The 15,451-nt window shown below is 35.1% G+C and overlaps 1 protein-coding gene across 1 annotated transcript in view; it reads left to right on the top strand.

Annotated features, from left to right (window-relative positions):
• Nucleotides 1-15,451, top strand: part of LOC109377489 (low-density lipoprotein receptor-related protein 1B-like) — a 177,006-nt gene that overhangs the window by 138,954 nt on the left and 22,601 nt on the right. The gene's annotated exons all lie outside the window — the stretch shown is intronic.

A 15,451-nucleotide genomic window follows, 5' to 3' on the forward strand; every position in this document is an offset into this window, starting at 1 on the left:
CAGACCCTCTTATCCAGCCACTCCCCTTGGCATAGGGTCCTGCAGAGAGGCATGTAGCAGTTTGCCACAGCCTCAGTATCCCCAACTGTCCTCAATTGGTTCCCAACAGTACTTTTAATATTAAAACATGATTGAAAGTCCTATAAAATGCTGGCATGATGAATGAATTTTCTCATGAAATATTTTTGATAAAAAACATTAAATTTTCTAAGTAACACCACATTCTATAAATTTAAATCAACAAAGTGACACAGGTAGACAGAAAAGTAGTTGCAACATTAAGAAGACACTAACCTGCCTCCCAAAGTTGAGCTGTCTAATTGTCAAGATTGAGCTGTGTAACTTTCAACTGTCAGAACAGTATTGCTTTTCTGGTTAGTTTTACCTTGTAAAATATTTCATTGAAAATTTTCAAAATATGATTATGACAGGTAAAAGGAAAAATATTTACATAGCTTGAACTCTTTAAGCAATATGCTATTTTAAGAATATAACAAAAAATATCAAGTTTTATTTTATGTAATCCTTTACTATTAACAGTCTCTAAGACCACTTCACTCGTCCCCTTGATAATTATCTTTGGAGTCTGCATTAGTTTCCATCAGTTGTCTTACAGCTGTGTGTGTGTGTGTGTGTGTGTGTGTGTGTGTGTGTGTGTGTTAACAGAATACTAAGGGAGTCATATATTGGTTATGGGAAACTTTGTATTCTCAACTTGGTTCTGTAACTTACTTGACGTTTATCCTTTAAGAAGTCACTAAACACTTTGAACTTTATTTCCTGCTGTTACAAATAAATACCATCTTACATCATGGAGTAGTGATAATAAGGACACCACTAATTTAAGTTTTTGGTTTTTTTCTCTTATGTTTAACATGTTTATGTGTTTTATTTTATTTTTTGAAATAAAAATTTTCAAAAGTGACAAAAGTAGAGAGAATAGTATAATGTGTCTCATATACCAGTCACCCAGCTTCAATAACTCTCCATATATGGTAAGTTTTGTTTCTTAAACACCTTCACAGACTTCTAGTCTATGGATGATTTTGAAGTATCTCTTAAACATTAAAACATTGTATCTGTAAGTGACCCACAGGTGTCTTCCACCCACAGTGGGCTTGTAAATGCCTGGAAGAGGCTTAGCTGCTTGCCGAGGCCAGCTGCCACTAATACTGCACTTGGGGTTGCTTAGCAAGAGGTTCAGGGCACACTGCATATTTGGTGATTGATAACTTTTGAGAGATTTTTGGGACAACTGCAGCCTGAGCCAATACAGGCCATTTGTATGGAAAAGCCACGCTAAGTGGCTTGGGTATATCTGCAAGTTAAGTGGGGCAGGCTCTCAGGGAATCACCAGAGTGGGGAGAACTGGGCTAGGCAAATTGATGAAGACTCAGATATGGTGCCCGCCTGTTTCTTCATGCTGGGTGGGGGAGCATGCTGAGTGTGGGCAGGGCTCAACAGAGGAGCAGTGGCTTCTGCCGTAACTTCTGTGTGGGAGAAAGCTGCCCCTCTAGCTCTTTCTCTGAAGCCAGATAATTTAGTTTCTCCCTGTATTTCCCTGGTGGTTTTTGAGCTGTTGCCCCAGAGCTGGAGCTCAGAGCAAGTGAGTCCATCAGCGAGTAAGTCCATGTGGAGCCCCTTTAAGAGGAATGCCTGGGACTCTAGCATCCCTTGTCTCACTCAGCCTCAATCTCCGCTGGTTTTTATAGCCAGAAGTTGTGGGGACTCCTCTTCCTGGCACTGGAAGCTTGGGCTGGGAGCCTTGTGTGGGGCTTGTACCCCTTGATCCTCAGGAGAGGCTTCTGCAACTGAGATATCGCTCATGATTTTTAACTGCCGCTTGTGGCTGTGGGGATCAGCCCATTCTGTGCCTCTCCCCTTCCCCCCATTTTCATGTGGCTTCTTCCATATATCCATAGTTATAGGATTCCTGTTGAGCTAGGCTTGAGGTGATTCTCAATGATGGTTGTTCTGTCATAATTTTGATGCTGTTGTGATTGGAGGCAAGCACAGCATTTACCTACTCCGCCACCTTGACTGGAAATCTTTTAACATCTTTTACTGATCTTTCTATTTGGGGTTTTGCCTCTTTATGTTTGAATTCTTAGGTTTTTTTAATTTATTTTGGATTCAAATACTTTGCCTGATAAATATGGTGTGCACCTTTTCTCCTAGTCTGTGTCCTGTCTTTCTACTTTTTAAATGATGTATTGAAAGGGAAAAGAGTTTTAATTTTATGAATTTGAATTTATCAATTATTTCTTTTATTGTTCATGCTTTTTGTGTTTATCTAAAAAAGAAAAGTTGCTCATCTCAAAGTAAAAAGATTTTATTCTGTCTTTTTTTTTTTTTAGCTGAGCCATCCTGCCACCTGTTGGCAGCTCAGCAGCAGCTCAGCTTGGGCTGGGACTTGAACTGCTGTTGCTCAGAGCTCACACTCTTCAGTGAGCTCTTAATCAACTGAGCCACTTGGCCAGTCCCAATTTTATTCTGTTTTTTTTCTGGAAGTTTTATAATTTTAGGGGAAATCATTCAGACTTTCACCATTAAATATGTTATCTTATAGGTTGTTCATTGATATCCTTTATCAGTTTAAGAAAATTTCCTTCTTTTTTTAATTTGCTGATTATCATGAATGGGTGTTAATTTTTATCAAACACTTTATCTGTATCTATTGAAATGACATGGTTTTTCTGCTTTTTTTTATATAGTGAATTACATAGAATTGCTTTTTGAATATTAAAGCAACCTTGTGTGCCTGAGAGTAACCGTACTTGATTATTATGTATTATTATTTGTATGTGAGGTTACATTTGAATTGCTAAATTTTTGTTCAAAATATTTTCATTGATAGCATAAGAAATATTCATCTGTAATTTTCTTTTCTTGTGCTACCTGTTAGATTTAGATGTTAGGGTAATTTTATTTTATGGAATGAGTTGGAAAATGTTTCCTCCTCTTCTACTTTCTAAAAAGTTTGTGTAGGTGTTATTTCTTTCTTGACCATATGAGAGAATTCATCGTTGAAACCATGTGGTCCTGAAGGTCTTTATTTTTCCCTTCCATTCTTCCTTCCTCCCTCCCTCCCTCTCTTCCTCTCTTCCTTCCTTCCTTCATACCTTCCTTCCTTCCTCCCTTCCTTTATGCACATGCTCACATACACATATATATCAAATTGCTCCAACTTCATTTGTTGAAAAGACCACTGTTTACTTATGAATTGTATTTTCACTTTTGTCAAAAATTATGTAAGTATTATGAGTAATCTGGGTTCCTTTCATTTCCATATACATTTTAGAATTCATTTGAGATTTTCAGCAAGAACTTCTGCTGGCACTTTGATTGGGATTTCACTGTATTTATAGATACATTATAGGAGAATTGATATCTTAATTGTAATGAATCTCCTGATTGATAAATATGGTATATCTTGAATTATTTAGATCTTTTTTATTCTCTCATTAATGTTTGTCAGTTTCTTGTACATGTCCTGTGCATATTTTGTTAAATGTATTTTAAGTATGTTACATTTATTATTACTTAGTTATTTTAACTTTTTAAGTTTTGCAATAATTTTAGGCTTACAAAAATGTTATAAAATATTATAGAGTTTCCTTATATCCTACAGCAATAAGACTCTTATAACCATAATTCATTTTTGATTGATATAAACAATCTATAGGTCTTTTCAAATTTCTTCAATTTTACCAATAAAGTGCATTGTTCAGGGCTAGATTCCAATCCTGGGTTATAATTAATTGTCATGTTTCTTTATTTGCTGTAAATCTGATACATTGGCTTAGTTTTTCATTGTCTTTCTTTATCTTCATTATTTTGAATGGTACTGGTTTATTGTTTTTTAGAATATCCCTCAATTTGAGTGTTTTGATGTATGTGCATGATTAAATTCTGGTTCAGATTTTGACAGAGAAACTACAACATTGATATTATGTTCTGTTAGTGAATTACATCAAGTGGTTTTCTTAGTGTATTATATCAAGTGGTATATGATATTGATATTACATTAATGGCAATGTTAACTTTGATGACTTGGTTAAAGTGACATATAATTCAACTGTAAAGTTACTTTTTTCATTATGAAATTAAGAAGTATTCTAATTAAAAGAGTCTTTGAATTTTAACATTTGTTCATGATTCTTACCTGAAACAATTATTTGCTGTGGTATGTGTCAAGGGATTATTTTCCACTTCAGTCACTTCCTTCTGCATTTATTAATTGGAAATCTACAAAAAAGAACTTCCTTTTGCTATTTATTTTTTATTTATGTCATTATGAAATCATAAAAATTCATTTTATTTTGTTCTATGCACTATAATATATTACTATTATTATTTGTTCTTCAAATTGTTTTGTATATGACCATTGAAAGGCCCTTCAAGTGGACACCTCTGTCCATTTGACATTCCCCACCATTTTTTGAACAAGTTTGTAATTTCTGACACCACAAGATATTCCAGGTTCATCTTGTACTTTTCCTGCCCAAGAGCATAGCATATGTTTCATTGCTGTTACAATTTGAATTTTATTTAATTTTAATTTCTAACTTCCCATTGCTAATATATAGAAATACAATTGTTCTTTCTATTCTCTAACCTTACCAGATCACTTATTAATTCTAGTAACTATGTTTTCTCATTCCTTAGGATAGTGTACACATATGAACCTTCCATCTATGTCTTTGTTTGAATTGAAATCTAGATAAAGTCCATATAATATAGAAAACTGATATATCTCATAAATCTCTTTAATATACAGTCCCCTTCTGTTAATTGCTTTGCAATTTTTCTATTAAAAAAACAAAAAACGAAATGGGTCATATGTCTTACAGGTGTTTGAAAGTCTGGATTTATATATTGCATACTGTGGCACTGTTTCACCTCTTCAACTGTCCTTGTATTACCTGGACAGTATAGGTAGATCTACAAACCTATCAGAATCATATATAGTATGTGTATCATTTGTTTTGCAAGACTAATACAGAAGTGTTTTTGTATACTTTTATCGAAAAACATAAAATGAATTATTTTAATGTCATAGCCTGTATCTCTAGTTCTTTAAGAAAGAAGATTGTGATTTACTCATGTTTTTTTGTAGTCGTAGCATGGTGTACTGGCTAATAGCATTGGCTTTGCAGCCTGGAATCAAATCATGTCTCCACCATTTGCTTCTTTTTCTTTTCCTTTGTACGCAGGTTTATTAAAATTTAGTTTACAAATTATACAATTTACCCATTTAAAAGGGCTTTTAGTATGTTCATGGAATTGCACGACTATCATTGCAATTTATAATAGAATATCTTTATCACACAAAAAATAAATCTTGCACCCCTTTGCCATCAATCCCCAAACCCCCACTCCCCCCATTCTTAGGCAACCATGAATCCACTTGCTGTCTCTATAGATTTGTCTATTCTGGAAATTCCTACAAATAGAAGCATACAACATTTGATCATTTTTGATTAGCTTCTTTCACTTGCATAATGTTTTCAATGCTCATTAATGTTATAGCATGCATCAGTACTTCATTTCTTTTTATTGACAAACAGTTCCATTGTATAGACATGCCACATTTTATGTATTCACCCATCAATCATCAGTTGATGGACATTTGGATTATTGCTGCTTTTTAGCTGTTATGAATAGTGCTACAGTGAACATTTATGTACGTAATTTGGTGTAGACATATGTTTTCATCTCTCTATATCAAGGAGTATGGACTTGCTGGATCATATAGAAACTACATTTAACCATTTGAGGAATTGTTAGATCTGTTTTTAAAGTGACCATACCATTTCACATTTTCACCAGTAGTATATGAAGGTTCCATTTCTTCACATCTTTGACAACAAATGTTTTTTTGTTTTTTGTTTTTTAATTTGGCTTGTCTTTATAATTATTTGAATATGTATGAGGTAATAACTCATTGTTGTTTTGGTTTGCATTTTCCTGGTGGCTAACTACTTCATTCTTTCATTCAACAAATATTTATTGAGTGCCTAATACGTGCCAGATGTTGTTCTAGCACAGATGCTGTACACAGCATTTATCAGGAACAAAACAGATAAAGATCACTGCTCTCATGGAGCTAATGTTCTAGCAGAGAAAGACCTGATAAGCAGTAAAGATATCAAGCACAGAGTAGCATAAGGGAATTGAGTGCCACATGTAGGTTATGTAAGGGAACTTAAGATAATCCTTGTTTGAAAAAGTGACATTTGAGCCAATTCTTGCATAGGTGAGCTAGTTGGCCATGTTGATATTTTGGGGAAAAGTCTCTCAGGCATAGAGCACAGCCTGTGTGAAGACCTTATGTGTGCTTGGTATATTTGAGATAGAATCAGGAAGCCATTATGGCCAAAACAGAAAGAACAAGTGAGCATGGAGAATAGTAGGTGATAATTCCAGAGAGGAAACAGGAGGGTCAGTCAGGTCACGATAGACCATTTCAAACACTTTGAAGGCTTTTGAAGAAGATTACATGTACAGACGCATTCACATCTGGATGTAAGAAGGATGATACTTTTACTCCCTTTGGTTTTACTTTGGTATTATTGTTAAGTTTTTGTTACAAAATTGTACTTCATCTAATAGCCTTTATTGATTAAGATGAATTTTAAATTGAGATACCTTTCCAAAGCATGTTTCTTAGTTTTAAGAATTATAGACAATCAGACTTAATGGCTGCACAATACATTTTGCAATTCTAGAAATAAACAGCATTTTAAAAAATGTCTTATTATCCAAGAAACTGATAATAGTGTTTACTTCTGAGGAAAACCATGTGAGGTTGGGAGCTAGGGGTGGAAAGTAGTGTGTTCATAATTATTGTTAAAAATAAGTTGAGTTCATCTTTAATGTAAATTATACTCTAGTAAAGTTGATTGAAAAGAAAACTATATGAATAGAAAGGAAGATATGTATATGAAAATATATATAGTCATGCCATCAGATCCTATAGTAATCTTTACTAACTTTTTGTTCTTAAAAAATGTATGCTTTTTAAATTTGGTTAATAAAGAATAAGTTTAGGATTATAGTACCATATATTTATAAAAATTCAAATAAAGTTTAATAACTCAGCTTGGCACCATTAAATATACATTTTAGAAATATTTCCATATTCATTAAAGTGTCCCTGGAGTTAATAAAGTACAAAGCTGTTCAAAGTTCATATAAATGTACCTAAAAAGGGAAGAGGAAGAAATAAACACAAACATGGGGAATTTTTTTTAAATCACTTATTTATCTACTGACTTGATCAATAAATAATCACTGAATGTTAAATATGTTCTAGCCTAAGCACTTGGGTTACAAAAATGAAAAGGTATGATTCTTGGTTTCTAATATTTCTGTCTTGCCAGGGATATGGATAATATATAAGCTATTATGGTATTTTCTAATGAGTGTTATAACAAGCACGTGTAAATGCTGTCTGGATATGCACAAGATGTTTGCTTTGGGCAGCTGGGAAAGGCTTTCCAAAGAAAATCACTCTTGATTTGGATCCTACAGTGGATTGTTTTAGGAAGGAATTTAAAGCGGAAGGAACTTCCTGAAAAAATACATTTAGTGTTTTACAAAGTTTATTCCCTAGTAATACAAATCAGCTTATGACTCTATATCTAAATCAGAATTTTTGATAAGTTATACACTTAATAATTAAAATTCTACACGAACACAAGACAACACAGACACATGCTCAAATTCCATTCATGAGTGGCTTGAACACTTCAGGAATATCACCGTTTATTTTTCTTCTCATTATTTCTCTGTGTGACTTAAGGAAATAATTTACCCTTCTCTTTCTTTGGAAAAAGAGCAAGCTGAGGCATTGCCTTTTGCTATCCCACTTTACATATGTAGAGAATGAGTCCCTGGAAGCCAAAAGGCTTATCTCAGAATAGGGTTTTTTCCTCCTACTTGTCCCAGGCATAGCCTCCAGATCTTTTCTCTACTCTCTTCCACCGGTTTCATTCCCCCAGGAAAATTCCCTTCTCCCAGGCTGTGTGGTCACCTGTCCCCCTTGGCCTCTGACTCTTGGTTGAGTTTGATCAACAGAGAGATCAGAAGGAGAGAGTGTAAAATGAAACTAATGTATTCTCTTATCTCCTTCTCTGAAGGGTTTGCCCTTCTAACAAAGGCTGGTAACACCTCTCACATTAGGCAGTCTTTTAGATGATTGCTGTGAATGTTGTTCTTTTCAAATTTGGTTGGATACTAATGACGGTTAGACATTTTATATTTGATCTGCAAACTCACTCAGGCATGTTAAATATAGCTTTCTATTGTTAAATTAAATATTTCTCAGTTTGAAGTTGCTGATATACCACATTACCATGTTTTCCAAGGCCAAAGCACCTGTAGTTGTGTCTTTGCAATCTGTAACACTTTATTCTGCGTGGCCATGGTGGGGGCCAAGTTGTCATATCTCCTAATGATCATTTACAATCTTGTCATTGAGGCAATCAGTGGGAGTGTTTGGGAAGCCTCCTGTTTGCTTAGCTTCTAATTGTTTGGTTTTACCTTTATCTGGGTGTTGGAACTATACTGTCCACTTTATAAAACTGAATGTTTTTGTATTCCTTGATTACTTTCAGTACTTTCACCAAGGAGGCATCTGTGAAGTTCCAAGATGGGAAAGTCATATGATTAGTGACTAAATTCTCAGCACATAATTTCAAGTCTATGTGGCATCAACAATTTAATTGTCTGTCTACAAGGACACACATAAGATTGAGTGACTGCGTCAAAAAATGAATTTTCTAAATGAACATGAATTATTATTTTGAAACATGAAGCTGTTTATAGGTTCAAGGTGAAAGTGCCTGAAAATTATCCTAGAATGGTGCATTACCATATAATACAATAGAATGTAATTTATGATGACAAAGCTTCTGTACTGTAAATGAAGATGCTGATTAGGCTTGCAAGGTGCAGTATTTGTGAATTTATGATAAAAATGTTTTAACATGAAAATGAGAAAGTGTGATTTAGTGGATTTCCCTTCTCTGGTCCACATGGAATTCTATCTAGTGAAATAAGATATCTTAGTGGAACCTACACGTACCCTATAAAAACAATATGCATAATTATAGACTGAGTTTAATATGGCTTTATTCCCCTTTCTCTGTGTCAGCTGAAATGGACAAGTAAACTACTGGACTACAAAATCCTCATAACTCAAAAGCACACGTAAACTATGGGTGGTGCCTGGCTCCTCCGCAGGCCTGGTTTGGAGAGCTGACCCAGGGTAGCCACCAGCTCCCCATAATCTCTGTGAATTTGGAAAACTCCTGGGTGTTATAAGGGGTATTTAAACTACACCTTTTGAGACTAAGCAGCAAATGCACACTTAGAGTATTTTATCCTGCTTCCATTATTGTGTGGCACTAGATACAATGTAAGAGAAAGAAATCAGTGACAGTAAAAATAGTATTTTATTCTGTCCCCTCTCACACTTGTACTTGTTGCTACTCAAATTCCTTTTACCATTTTCCCCCTCTTGTTCCTACAACATACAATCAGGCGTAGTAGGAGAGGCAGGCTGGCCCTGCAACTCCCATCAACTTTTAAGTAAATACAAAAGCATATACTATGTGGGCTGGCCGAGTGGCTCAGTTGGTTAAGAGCTCACTCAAGAGTTTGAGCTCTGAGCGACAGCAGTTCAATGCCCTTCCTGAGCTGAGCTGCCACTGAGCTGCCAAAAGGTGGCAGGATGGCTCAGAAGTATACACTCTGATACAATTTGTATGGAAAAAGAAAAGAAATGTATATTTTTAATCCAAAGTAATGAGTGATTATATTTGTGAGTGAGATTATTATTAATTATTTTCTCTGTGTGCTTTTCTCTATATTTTATCATTCTCGCTTTTCATAGTAGATTTCAAATCAGCAACATAGGCAACACCTGGAAATTTATTAGAAATCAAGAATCTCAAGTTTCACTTGTGATCTAGTAAATCAGAATCTGAATTTTAATAAAATATCATTGCATGCACATTAAAATTTGAGAATATTGCTCTATAGAATGGAAATTACTTATATACTCATAATTCAGCGATTATTTTTGTTTTGGTTTTACTTTCAGTTTTATTAAAAAATAATTGACTTGTAGCACTGTATAAGTTTGTGGAGTACACATGATGGTTTGATTTACATATATGGAAAAATGATTATCAAAATAGGTTCAGCTAACTTCCGTCTTTTCATAAGAAATAAAAGGAAAAAACTTTTTTCCTTTTGATGAGAACTCTTAGAATTAACTCCCTTAACAACTTTCTAGTATATCATACAACAGTGTTAGCTATAATCATGTTGTACATTACATCCTTAGTACTTATTTATCTGTTTTATAACTGGAATTTTGTACCTTTGATCACCATCCAGTTCCCCTACACCTACTTCCTATGTCTGATAACAAGTCTGAGCTCTTTTTTTATGAATTTGGGTTTTTTGTTTGTTTGTTTCAGATTCCACATATAATTGAGATCATACAGTATTTGTCTTTGTCTGACTCAATTCATTCAGCGTAATGCCTTCAAGGTCCATCCATTTTGTCACAAATGGTAGGATGTCATTGTTTTTCATGGCTGAATACCGTATTTGCTGGCGTATAAGACGATTTTTTGGCCCTGAAAAATATGCCTCCAAGTGGGGGGTCGTCTTATACGCCAGGTACACTTCAGATAGACTGCCCATAGTGCTTGCCCCGTGCCATAGTGGCCTCCCGATGCCCGCCCACTTCATTCCACATACCGTTCAGGCATCAGCAGCGCTGCTGGGTGTATGCTCGGCTGTTATGCGATTTTGCTGTTATGCGATTTTACCACACTCGCAAAATCGCACACAGCCGACCATACACCCAGTATGATAGTGCAAAATCACGAATCACGATTTATGTATATGTTCGATTACATACAGCCTTGTGACAGTTTTCCTGCATGTCATAAGCATTTGAATATAAATATAAATGTTGAAATCAAATCTGATATTGTTTTACCTTTTATTTGGTGTGTGGAAGGTGTGCGGAAGAGGGGGTAGTCTTATACGGCGAGTATATAACAAACTTTGTATTTTGAGTGGAAATGTTAGGGGTCGTCTTATATGCCCAGTCGTTTTATACGCCGGTAAATACGGTAATATTTCATTGTCCATATAGACCGCAACTTTGTGACCCATTCATCCACTGATGGACAAACGTTATTTCCATATCTTGGCTATTGTAAATAATGCTTATGAACATTGGAGTGCAGATATCTTTTTGAGTTAGTGTTTTCATTTCCTTTGGATATGTTCCCAGACATGTAATTGCTGGATTATATAGCAGTTCTATTATTTTTTTTTCTCTTTAGAAACAGATGTAATGAAATCAATTTAAAGTTTAGTTAGTTGTTTTTTTTTCATTTATTTATATTTATTTATTTTAATTAGCTATTTTCCAATTACAGTTGACATACAATATTGCATTAGTTTCAGGTGTACAATATAGTGATTTGACATTTATATACCTTACGAAGTGATCACCCCAGTAAGTCTAGTACCCATCTGACAGCATACATAGTGATTACAATGTTGTTGACTATGTTCTCTATGCTTTACTTACATCTCTGTGACTACATTTATAACTGGAAATTTGGACTTCTTAATCCCCTTTACCTAATTTTTTTTATTGTTAGTTTCAGATGTACAGAACAATGCAATAGTTACCCTTTTCACCCTCACAAAGTAACACCCCCTCCCCCCATGTATTGCCCTCCCACCCCCGATATCATGCTTATCTATTACAATTTCATTGATTCCACTCCCACTCTCTACTCCATGTCTCGAGACCATATGCATGTACAATTATAGTTAACATACAAAACCATTCAACATCAGCTTCAGAAATACAGTGTGGTGGTCAGGCCTCTACACCGACTATGAAGTGGTCTCCCCAACAGGACATGAGTCCATCTGGCCCCCTAAGAAATATTTACAACATTATTAATTATATTCCTCACACTGTCTTTTTCTATCCCTGAGGCTATATTGCAATTACCAATTTGTATTGTCTCATCCCTTCCCTTTCTCCTTCATCCCCACCCCCTCCCAACTAACAACCCTCAGTTCTTCCTCTGTGTCTCTGAGACTATCTCCATCCATTTCTCCCATCCATTCAGTTCCTTAGAATCCATGTATAAGTGAGATCATATGATATTTGTCTTTCTCTGACTGACTTATTTCACTTAGCATAATGTTCTCTAATTCCATCCATATTGTTGCAAAGGGTACTATTTCCTTCTTCTTTATAGCTGAGTAATACTCCATCATGTAAATGTACCAAATTTCTTAATCCAGTCATCTACCGAATGCTTCAGTGAACATAAGGGTGCATATATCTTTTTGAATTAGTGTTCTCCTTTTCTTTGGATAAATACTCAGAAGTGAAATTGATAGGTCATATGATAGCTCTGTTTTTAGTTTTTGAGGAATCCCCATACTGTTTTCCATTGGTGCTGCACCAGTTTGCAATCCCACCAACAGTGTACAAGGGTTCCTTTTTTCCCACATCCTCGCCAACACGTGTTATTTCAGTTGTTCAGGTATACCATTTGTTGAAAATAATTAATCTATTTGTTTGAACAGCCTATGCACTTTTGTCAAAAAGTAGTTATCGCTATACACGTGATCCTGTTTGTGAACTCTCTTTTCTGTATTATTGATGTATTTCTCTATTGTTTCCGAATATCACATTGTCTGAACAGTTGTAAATTTATAATGTCTTGAAATAAGGTAGAGTTAGTCCTCCAATTTTTTTGTCATTGTTTTTGCTTTTCTAGGTCTTTTGCATTCCCACATGAATTTTGTTTTTGTTTGTTTGTTTTTGTTTTGTTTTGTTTTGTTTTAGCTGAGCCATCCTGCCATCTGTTGGCAGCTCAGTGGCAGCTCAGCTTGGGCCGGACATTGAACCGCTCTTGAGCGCGCTCTTAACCAATTGAGCCACTCAGCCGGCCCCATTTCCACATGAATTTTGGATCAGCTCGTCAATTTCTAAAATGTCAGCAGAATTTTTATTGGGATTAGGTATAGTTTATGAATTTGAGGAGAAATGACATCAAAGTATTTTGAATCTTTCAGACCATGAATAGAGCATATTTAACTATTTTAGTTTCTGTTAATTTCTCTTAGCAACATTTTGTAATTTTCAGATTTTTGTAAATATTTGTTTATAAGTATTACTACATATGTATTACTACATCTCATGTTTATTGATGCTATTATAAAACTTTCTAAATTTTCAATTGTTTATTACTACTATATAGAAATTCTCATAGCAATCTTGCATCCTGCAACCTTAGTAAATGCATTAGTTAGTTCAAGCAGTTTTCTTTTTCCTTTTTTTTTTGTAGATTTTATTTTTTTTATAATTGGGGGAGGGGATCAGTGTTGGGGAATGGGGGTGGGGCCATCCAAGTTGTTATTTAATCTTAGCTGTGGAGGGTGCCAGTTGCCATTTGGCTGCCCGTCAGCAGCTCATGGCCTCTAAACTCCAGGTGTTGTGTTACAATCTTAGTTGTGGGTAGGCATAGCCACTATCTTATCAGGGAGTCAAACAGGCAGCCTTGTTGTTAAGAGTGTGCGCTCTAGCCACTGAGCCATCTGGGTGGCAGCTCAGCTCAAGGTGCCGAGTTCAGTCTTAGTTGCGGGTGGGTGTAGCCCACCATCAGACCGGCAGTCTTCTTGTTAGGAGCACATGCTCTCACCAGCTGGGCCATCCTTCCATCTGTTGGCAGCTCAGGGGCAGCTCAGCTTGGGCACAGCGTCACTGGCCAATGTGGAAATCGGACCGGTGACTCTGTTGCTCAGAGCTCACGCTCTTACGCTAACTCTTAACCAACTGAGCCACTCGGCCGGCCTGCTATTGTTTTGTTTTTTGTTTGTTTGTTTTTATGTAGAGGATTATGTCACCTGCAAATAAATATAATTTGACTTTTTTCCCCCCAATCTGGATGCATATATTTTTGTTTATTTACATTACTATACTGACTAGAAGCTCTAGGATAATGTTGAATAGAAGTAGCAAGAGTGATTATCTTTTGTTTCTAGTTTTATTTCTATTCTGAGTTATTTTTATCAGGAATGGATGTTAGATCTTATCAAATAATTTACCTGCATTTATTGAGATCTTCATATGAATTTTTATTTTTTGAGTGTTAAAATGGTAAATTACACTGATAGACTTTTAAAATACCAAATAAATTTGTACTCCTGGTATAAACCTCACTTCATCATTATATATTATCCATTGTATTATTGTCAGATAACTTTTATTTTAGTTTTATTGATTTTTCTGTTTTATTTTGTTTTCTATTTTCTTGATTTCTCTTTTAGTCTTTTTATTAATTAATTAATTAATTAATTATTTTACTTTGGGATTAACTTTTTTTTTTTTTTTTTAGTTTCTTAAGGTAAAAGCTGTGGTCCATGATTTGAGACTTTAAAAAAATTTTTTTTATCCTTTTTGCGTATTAGTTCAGTGGTAAAGTTTTTCATAGCTTTCAAAATTTGTATGCTCTTTCTCCTGGGAAGCAAGCTACTTGGAAATAGTTTTGTCATTTCAGATCTTGCTTTTAAGTTTGTTAGGAGTAATTATTTCCTACTACTGAGTTAATTATTCCCTACCACTGAGGCAAGACCCTTCCAAGTACTCTACTCAGATTTCTGTGAATTAGAAAGTTTTTGAGTCTGGTTGGTATTAACAGGCACAGTCCTTGGACCCATGTGAAGTGAGGAACTCATCTCTCTAATCCTCTGTGTGGGACTTGCACGAAATGGAAGTTGCTGGAATGCATGTGCACATGCTTAGTGCTCAGCTGAATACTGCAGGAGAACCCTATGCAGAGATCCAGAGTTCTATTTCAGTTGCATTCTCTTCTTCACCACTGCTCTGTGAGACCTAACCACAATATCCTCTCATAACTCTTAGCTCGACCCTACTCCAGGAATTATCTATCTGTTGGGTTCCTCTGAGCTGTGCTGCTACCTGGAATCTCAGGTCATAAGATATGGCCATCATGAAATGCTTTTGGTTTATTTCCTGTTACTTAGGAATCACCAACTTTCATTACCTAATGTCCAATGTGGTGAAAAGACTTGTTTTGTATACTTTGTTCAGTTTTTTAGTTGCTTTATTGGGAAGGTAAATATAGTCTTTTACTTCATCTTTGTCTGAGTGGGAGTTTGGTTTTTATTTTTAAACTTTAATTGCCAATGCATATATATCTGGTTTAATCATTCATGCTGAAAGCTTCCTGAAGGAAGAACCTGGTCTTACGATTTTTTATATTCCATATATAGTTCTGAGAGCTTGATGAGTGTTTACTAGATGTGTGATTATATTTAAGAGATAAATAAATGTTAGTAATCGTAATGTCATATTTTCCTTTGT

This window comes from Hipposideros armiger, unplaced genomic scaffold (assembly GCF_001890085.2).
Source record: "Hipposideros armiger isolate ML-2016 unplaced genomic scaffold, ASM189008v1 scaffold_1418, whole genome shotgun sequence".
Classification (NCBI taxonomy): domain Eukaryota; kingdom Metazoa; phylum Chordata; class Mammalia; order Chiroptera; family Hipposideridae; genus Hipposideros; species Hipposideros armiger.